Source organism: Eretmochelys imbricata, chromosome 4, assembly GCF_965152235.1.
Source record: "Eretmochelys imbricata isolate rEreImb1 chromosome 4, rEreImb1.hap1, whole genome shotgun sequence".
Lineage (NCBI taxonomy): Eukaryota > Metazoa > Chordata > Testudines > Cheloniidae > Eretmochelys > Eretmochelys imbricata.
In genome coordinates this window covers 131722131-131729565 of record NC_135575.1, presented here as the reverse complement: position 1 = coordinate 131729565, position 7435 = coordinate 131722131, and positions in this window count along the sequence as shown.

Below are 7435 nucleotides of genomic sequence, written 5' to 3'. Positions count from 1 at the left end.
GCCGCTGTAACTGTCTAAACGTATTTCTCCATGTTCATTTTTGTACCTAAATCAGAGATTCCACTTTATAAGTAATAGAGTGCTCTATTCACACTCACAGTACTTGCTTTTTGAGTACAGGATGAGTTTTCTGACCATTCACAAGTAATTTTGCGAAATAGGTTGTTAGAATTAATTTTAAAATGGGCCTTTTAAAAATACCAGTACATATCTCGCCTTTCTTTGGTCCAAACATTCTTAACAATTGAATTAGGGACTTTTCAGACTTTTCATATAGTTAAAACTCACTGAATACTTATGTGTAGGCTACATTTGAAAAAAATTGGGTTGTAATTCAGCAAAGTTGATGGTTGTATCTAGCCTATAATCATCAGTATAGTTAGGGCCAAGTTTGTAGGTTGGGGAGATAATGAGGGGTGGGGGACAGATGGGGGAAGAGGGCTGTGTTAGACTAAGGCCTTGTCTACAGAGTTTTTTCTGCTTTAATTGAAACGGCTGTTGCATGTCCACACTAGCTCCTTGTGTTGGCAGAGTGCATCCACGCTAACAGCTCTTGCATCCACACAGAGAGCAGTGTACTGTGATAGCTACCCCCACTGTGCAACTAGCTTCGGGGTGCTTTGGGAAGGGTTTGCAATGCCTCATGGGGCAGGTACAGCATCATATGATGAAGGTTTCTCAATCCCATTGTTCCAGGGGCATTCTAGTAGATTGTCAGCTGCTTTTTTAGATGAAGAGTGTGGGGGAGGGAGAGCAGAGCGGTGTGTCTGAGGCAGGGGAGACAGCAGGCTGACTTATCCTGAGGCAGGGAAAGGTGGACGCCACCACCCCACGTCAGCCCCCAGCTCTGCTTGGCACAGCACTCTCTCCTGCAGCAGCCTACTCTGCCTGCCTATGGTTCTGTGATTCTCTCCAAGTTCTGCCACAGCGGCATTCTGAGCAGCTCTGTGAGCTCTTCCTCCTGAGGAATATGTCAAAGTAGCACAGCAGTCCTGTCCCTGCAGTAGCAGTCTGCCTGCTGCTGTGTTCCTAGTGCATGGAGGGTAGAACAGGAGCATTCCACATCAATGATTTGCTCTTTGTTTCCCCAAAGGGTGCAGCATGCACAGCTGTCAGATACTTCCTGGAGCTGTGAGAGGGGAGGGGCGCATGCCTACGGAGCAGCAGAGATCAAAACAATGAGCCGAGCGGTCATGGCAGGCACTGTGGAATATTGGTGGCAGGCACTGAGGGATACTTGTGGAAGCCAGTTATGTCAACAAAACAAACAGCAGTGTCTACACTGATGCTTTGTTGCTTTAATTTTGCCACAAAAAGCTTTATGCCTCTTGTTGAGGTGGTCTTATTTTGTCTGTAAAACAGCAGAGTTTTGCTGCTAAAAGTAGCTTTGTAGTGTGTACACCTCCCCTGTTTTGTCAGCAAAAGTCAGCTTTTGCCAACAAAACTTTGTAGTGTATACAAGGCCTAACCTAATGTGATGGGGGATACAGCCTAGTCTATCTGCTCATATCTCTGTACTTCAAGGGCTCCTCCTGCCCCAGTTCCCCTAACTGGGCCACGTAGGTGCAAAATGGAGTTGAGGCAGAAGTGTTGTGGGGAGCCTTTCAACTACTGATGCTAAGCCAGATTCCAGTCTGATTCACAGGCCCCTCTTATACAGAGAAACATTGGTAGTCTCCACTTCTTTGCTGTGAAAGTCTCAGTCAGTTACCTTGCTGCCCAGTCTACCACTGAGCATTGATAGAAAATCAAATTTTAAAAAGTAGTGATGTTTGTGTCCTTACTATTAGGACAGTCATATTCCAGAGTTTCATGTTTTGGTTTGCTTGCCAAAATATCAGCATGTGAATACATATGAACTGCCAGAAAGTTGAACTACAAGCTTAAAGAAATTATTTTAACCAAAAACCACAGTCAACGGTGTGTGGAAAATGTTGGGACTAACTTTTGAGGCTCTTGGCAAAGGCAATGCTGTTCTGCTTCACTTAGTCCATTGACAATAGGAAATGCCATATTAGAGACAAGCATTGTTTACATGCCCCTACCACACCTTGCTTAATTGACATTAAACAGTTTTGCTGTGTGGACTTTTATTTTAATTATTGCTATGTGCTTTCCAAACTGAGGAGGAGCTGAACAGCCCCTACCCTGAAAAGCATACACCCTAAAAACATAAAAGCAGTGAGGGATACAACATATGAGCAAAGTATTCATATGATAAGTCCACTGCTTATTAAAAATCCTGAACAAACTTTTAACTGAAATTAAACATGGTAGGTTCCTCCCACCCATCACTCCATGTATGTCTGAGCTGCTCACTTTAAATAAATATATAGGAAGTAGTCAGCTAGGTTCTTGTATGTGTCTCAGAAGAAGTAGATCTTTAAGAGGGATTTGAAGAAGAAGAGGGTTGCAGCACGGATACAAAGAATCTGTTAGGGGCCTGACGGCAGGTGATGTTGAACATGCTTTTTGTAAATTACATTTTGGACCCATCTATGCTAGTAGCCAAACAGTTTTCAGCACATGGTATTTCAGCACATGGTGGGCTGGTCCTGTTAGTGGTCATTACAGCAGTGAGTCACTTTCTCATTATTTAGAAGGACCCTTAGTGCATGGAAGATTTGACAGAGACCCAGAAATTATGCCTCACATTTGTCAGCTTGATAAAGTTTTGTGGACTGTGACATATTATGAAGAAATAGCATTACGACCCCTCCCTCTCATAGATTAACTTTAAAATACCAACTGATCCCTGGGTGCGTTCTGTTCAAGCTGGTCTTCCCCCATGTGACTCGGTATTGAGCAAAACTACCTCCTAAAATCAGTTTGTCCTTAACTGTCCAGTATTGGAGCTATATGGTTCATCCTTCAAATCTTTACTCTTCACTACCCCTTCACAAATGTACATCGTAAGAATAAGGGACTATGACTTTCAATATAGGGAGCAAAGTTGACAAAGCCAAAAGGCTCAGCTTGAGACCAGCTACCACTAAAATCAATTACCTTGTCACTCGTGACGATCGGAACTCTACTCAGCAAGTACACGGAGGATAAGAGTAGCCATGTTCAAATTTGGGGAATGGTATCTATGGTGTTCTCAGTGAAGGCGCCCTGGCTGTGAACTAACGTGCACCAGAAATTAGGTTGAGCTTGTGTCCTGAGACAGCTGAGGCATATTGCTAGACTTGTTTTTCTGCAGGCCCTGCTATTATTAAGGAGCCTTAGGCCTTGTCTACATTACACAGTTTTGTCAACAAAAGTCAGTTTTCATCGACAAAACAGTGGAGGTGTACCACTGCAATGCTCCTTCTAGCAAGAAAACTCTTCTGCTTTGCCAACAAAATAAAACCACTTCGCTGAGAAGCATAGAGCTTTTTGCAGCAGTTATATCAACTAAGTGTCAGTGTAGACACCGCCTTTGGTTATGTTGCTCTAATTGGCCTCCATGAGGTGTCCCACAATGCCCATCGTGACAACTGGTCAGCAGTTCGAACTTTGCTGCACTGCACCTAGGTACAAAGGTATCCACCCTTCCCCCTTTTAAGGCTCAATACTTTTTGAAATTCCACTTCCTGTTTGCTCCCTGTGGACAGCTGAATGCATCTTCCCAGCTGACCATGGGGGCTCCATGCAGCAAATGCTCTCCCACTTGGAGCACACCTGAATTGTTGGATCTGCTGGCACTGTGGGGAGAGATGCCTGTGCAGTCGCAGTCCCAGCTACGCTTTAGCTGTAGGAACTTCAATACTTACGGTCAGATTTCGTGTGGCTTGTTGGACAAGAGTTACGAATGGGACACATATCAGTGCTGTGGTTTTGTGACGCTTTTCTTTTCATACAAACCTTAAATCAGGGGCCTAAGCTGCCTGACCAACTGATCTAACTCTGCATGGCTTTTCTATAGTTAAATGTGCAAAGATTACATTTTTATTGGTAAATGTCAATTTCATCATCCACACACAAAAATGACAAAATTGGTAATTGAAATGTAACAAATAGGCAATGTAAGAAAAATGCTGCTTGCGAACTTATTAGAGTTTGATTTAAGGATATCTACTTTGAATATTTTGGCATGTGATGTTGACAATTTGTGTTTTAATGGTTATAAAGCTTTTACTTTTTGAATCTCAATGCCTACAATCATTAAATAATTACTATCTGATGCCTCCCCCGCCCCCAATTTCCTGCAATTTTGAACATTTCAGTTAATAAAAAAAGTCTTAAACATTAAAATGTCAAAACTATTAAAAAGTCTATAGTCAGTCACCATAGACAGGTTTCAGAGTAACAGCCGTGTTAGTCTGTATTCGCAAAAAGAAAAGGAGGACTTGTGGCGCCTTAGAGACTAACCAATTTATTTGAGCATAAGCTTTCCTGAGCTACAGCTCACTTCGTTGGATGCATGCTGTGGAAAGTATAGAAGATCTTTTTATACACACAAAGCATGAAAAAATTGGTGTTTACCACTACAAAAGGTTTTCTCTCCCCCCACCCCACTCTCCTGCTGGTAATAGCTTATCTAAAGTGATCACTCTCCTTACAATGTGTATGATAATCAAGTTGGGCCATTTCCAGCACAAATCCAGGCTTTCTTTCCCCCCCCCCCCCATAGAATTTACCATTAACATCCAACTGAGCACATAAATTAAACTCCAGCTCTGGCAAGGCACAGGAGGGTGTGTGTGTGTGGGGGGGGGGGGGTCATCTCTCTGGAAGCACTTAGGGCCTGATCCTGGGGAGCAGCTGCATTTTGGTTGCTTGTTATCACTTTGGGTGAGAGGAATAAATAATGTGAGTTAAGGGGGGAGCACACATGAATCTCCACCGACAGAGGCCCCACAAGACAATCTGCCATCCTAGGCAAAACTACATTTCGAGCCGCTCCTCCTCACAAAGGGGCAGCAGATTTGCCCTCCCCCTGTCATGATGGGGGAGCAGCCGGGCCATATTTGAGTAAGTGGCATTGTGACCTGGCCCATGGGGTTACAAGGCCACCCAAATTTGACCCAGCCACCTCTCCATCATGACAGAGGGGTGGCCGGGTCAAACCTGCAGCCCTAGGCAGCTGCCTGGCTTGCACACAGGTAGAGCAGCCGCTGTCAGCAGGAAGGACCGGGCTCCTCCGGTTACACCCCAGTTCACTTGCCCTGGAGCTCCCTTGTTCGTGGGGTGTCAGCCCTTCACAGCAGGGCCGGGGTGGGGGAGGGATGCTGCGGACTCGCCAACGCGGTTATGAAAAAGCCCGGCTCGGGGTGCTAAAACCATGCCTGCCCCACGCCTCAGCCTCTCCCGCTTCCGCCTCGGCTCGCTTGGGTGGGGGCGACTCGGTCCCACAGAGAGCCCGGGAGCGGCGGGCTGAGGTTAACGCTCTGCTGCCCGTGTGCTTTAGCACATGATAATCCCAGTCACAGGATATGGGAGGGGGGGGGGAGGATCATTCCCTGGGGGGCATGTGTCCGGGGAAGAGATCGGGGGGCGGGGGGTGAATGAGGAATGAGTATCCGGGGCTGGGGAAGAGATGGGGGGGGATAAGTGTCCGGGGCCCGGGAATGGGGGGGAGGGCGGATTAGGGGCTGGGGAAGAGATTGGGGGGAGGGAACTAAGTGTCCGGGGCCCGGGATGTGGGGGAGGGGGGATTAGGGGCCGGGGAAGAGATTGGGAGGAGGGAACTAAGTGTCCGGGGCCCGGGATGTGGGGGAGGGGGGATTAGGGGCCGGGGAAGAGATGGGGGGGAGGGAACTAAGTGTCCTGGGCCCGGGATATGGGGGAGGGGGGATTAGGGGCCGGGGAAGAGATCGGGGGGAGGGAACTAAGTGTCCGGGCCCGGGATGTGGGGGAGGGGGGATTAGGGGCCGGAGAAGAGATGGGGGGGAGGGAACTAAGTGTCCTGGGCCCGGGATATGGGGGAGGGGGGATTAGGGGCCGGGGAAGAGATCGGGGGGAGGGAACTAAGTGTCCGGGCCTGGGATGTGGGGGAGGGGGATTAGGGGCCGCGGAAGAGATGGGGGGGAACTAAGTGTCCTGGGCCCGGGATGTGGGGGAGGGGGGATTAGGGGCCGGGGAAGAGATTGGGGGGAGGGAACTAAGTGTCCGGGGCCCAGGATGTGGGGGAGGGGGATTAGGGGCTGGGGAAGAGATGGAAGGGAACTAAGTGTCCGGGGCCCGGGATGTGGGGGAGGGGGGATTAGGGGCCGGGGAAGAGATGGGGGGGGGAACTAAGTGTCCTGGGCCCGGGATGTGGGGGAGGGGGGATTAGGGGCCGGGGAAGAGATGGGGGGGGAACTAAGTGTCCGGGGCCCGGGATGTGGGGGAGGGGGGATTAGGGGCCGGGGAAGAGATGGGGGGGAGGGAACTAAGTGTCCGGGGCCCGGGATGTGGGGGAGGGGGATTAGGGGCCGGGGAAGAGATGCGGGGGATAAGTGTCCGGGGTCCGGGAATGGGTAGGAGGGCGGATTAGGGGCCGGGGAAGAGATGGGGGGGGGAACTAAGTGTCCTGGGCCCGGGATGTGGGGGGAGGGGGATTAGGGGCCGGGGAAGAGATGCGGGGGATAAGTGTCCGGGGTCCGGGAATGGGGAGGAGGGCGGATTAGGGGCCGGGGAAGAGATGGGGGGGGGAACTAAGTGTCCGGGGCCCGGGATGTGGGGGAGGGGGATTAGGGGCCGGGGAAGAGATGCGAGGGATAAGTGTCCGGGGTCCGGGAATGGGGAGGAGGGCGGATTAGGGGCCGGGGAAGAGATGGGGGGGGGAACTAAGTGTCCTGGGCCCGGGATGTGGGGGAGGGGGGATTAGGGGCCGGGGAAGAGATGCGGGGGATAAGTGTCCGGGGTCCGGGAATGGGGAGGAGGGCGGATTAGGGGCCGGGGAAGAGATGGGGGGGGGAACTAAGTGTCCTGGGCCCGGGATGTGGGGGAGGGGGATTAGGGGCCGGGGAAGAGATGGGGGGGATAAGTGTCCGGGGTCCGGGAATGGGGAGGAGGGCGGATTAGGGGCCGGGGAAGAGATGGGGGGGGGAACTAAGTGTCCTGGGCCCGGGATATGGGGGCGGGGGGATTAGGGGCCGGGGAAGAGATGCGGGGGATAAGTGTCCGGGGTCCGGGAATGGGGAGGAGGGCGGATTAGGGGCCGGGGAAGAGATGGGGGGGGGAACTAAGTGTCCTGGGCCCGGGATGTGGGGGAGGGGGATTAGGGGCCGGGGAAGAGATGGGGGGGAGGGAACTAAGTGTCCGGGGCCCGGGATGTGGGGGAGGGGGATTAGGGTCCGGGGAAGAGATGCGGGGGATAAGTGTCCGGGGTCCGGGAATGGGGAGGAGGGCGGATTAGGGGCCGGGGAAGAGAGGGGGGGGAACTAAGTGTCCGGGGCCCGGGATGTGGGGGAGGGGGGATTAGGGGCCGGGGAAGAGATCGGGGGGAGGGAACTAAGTGTCCGGGGCC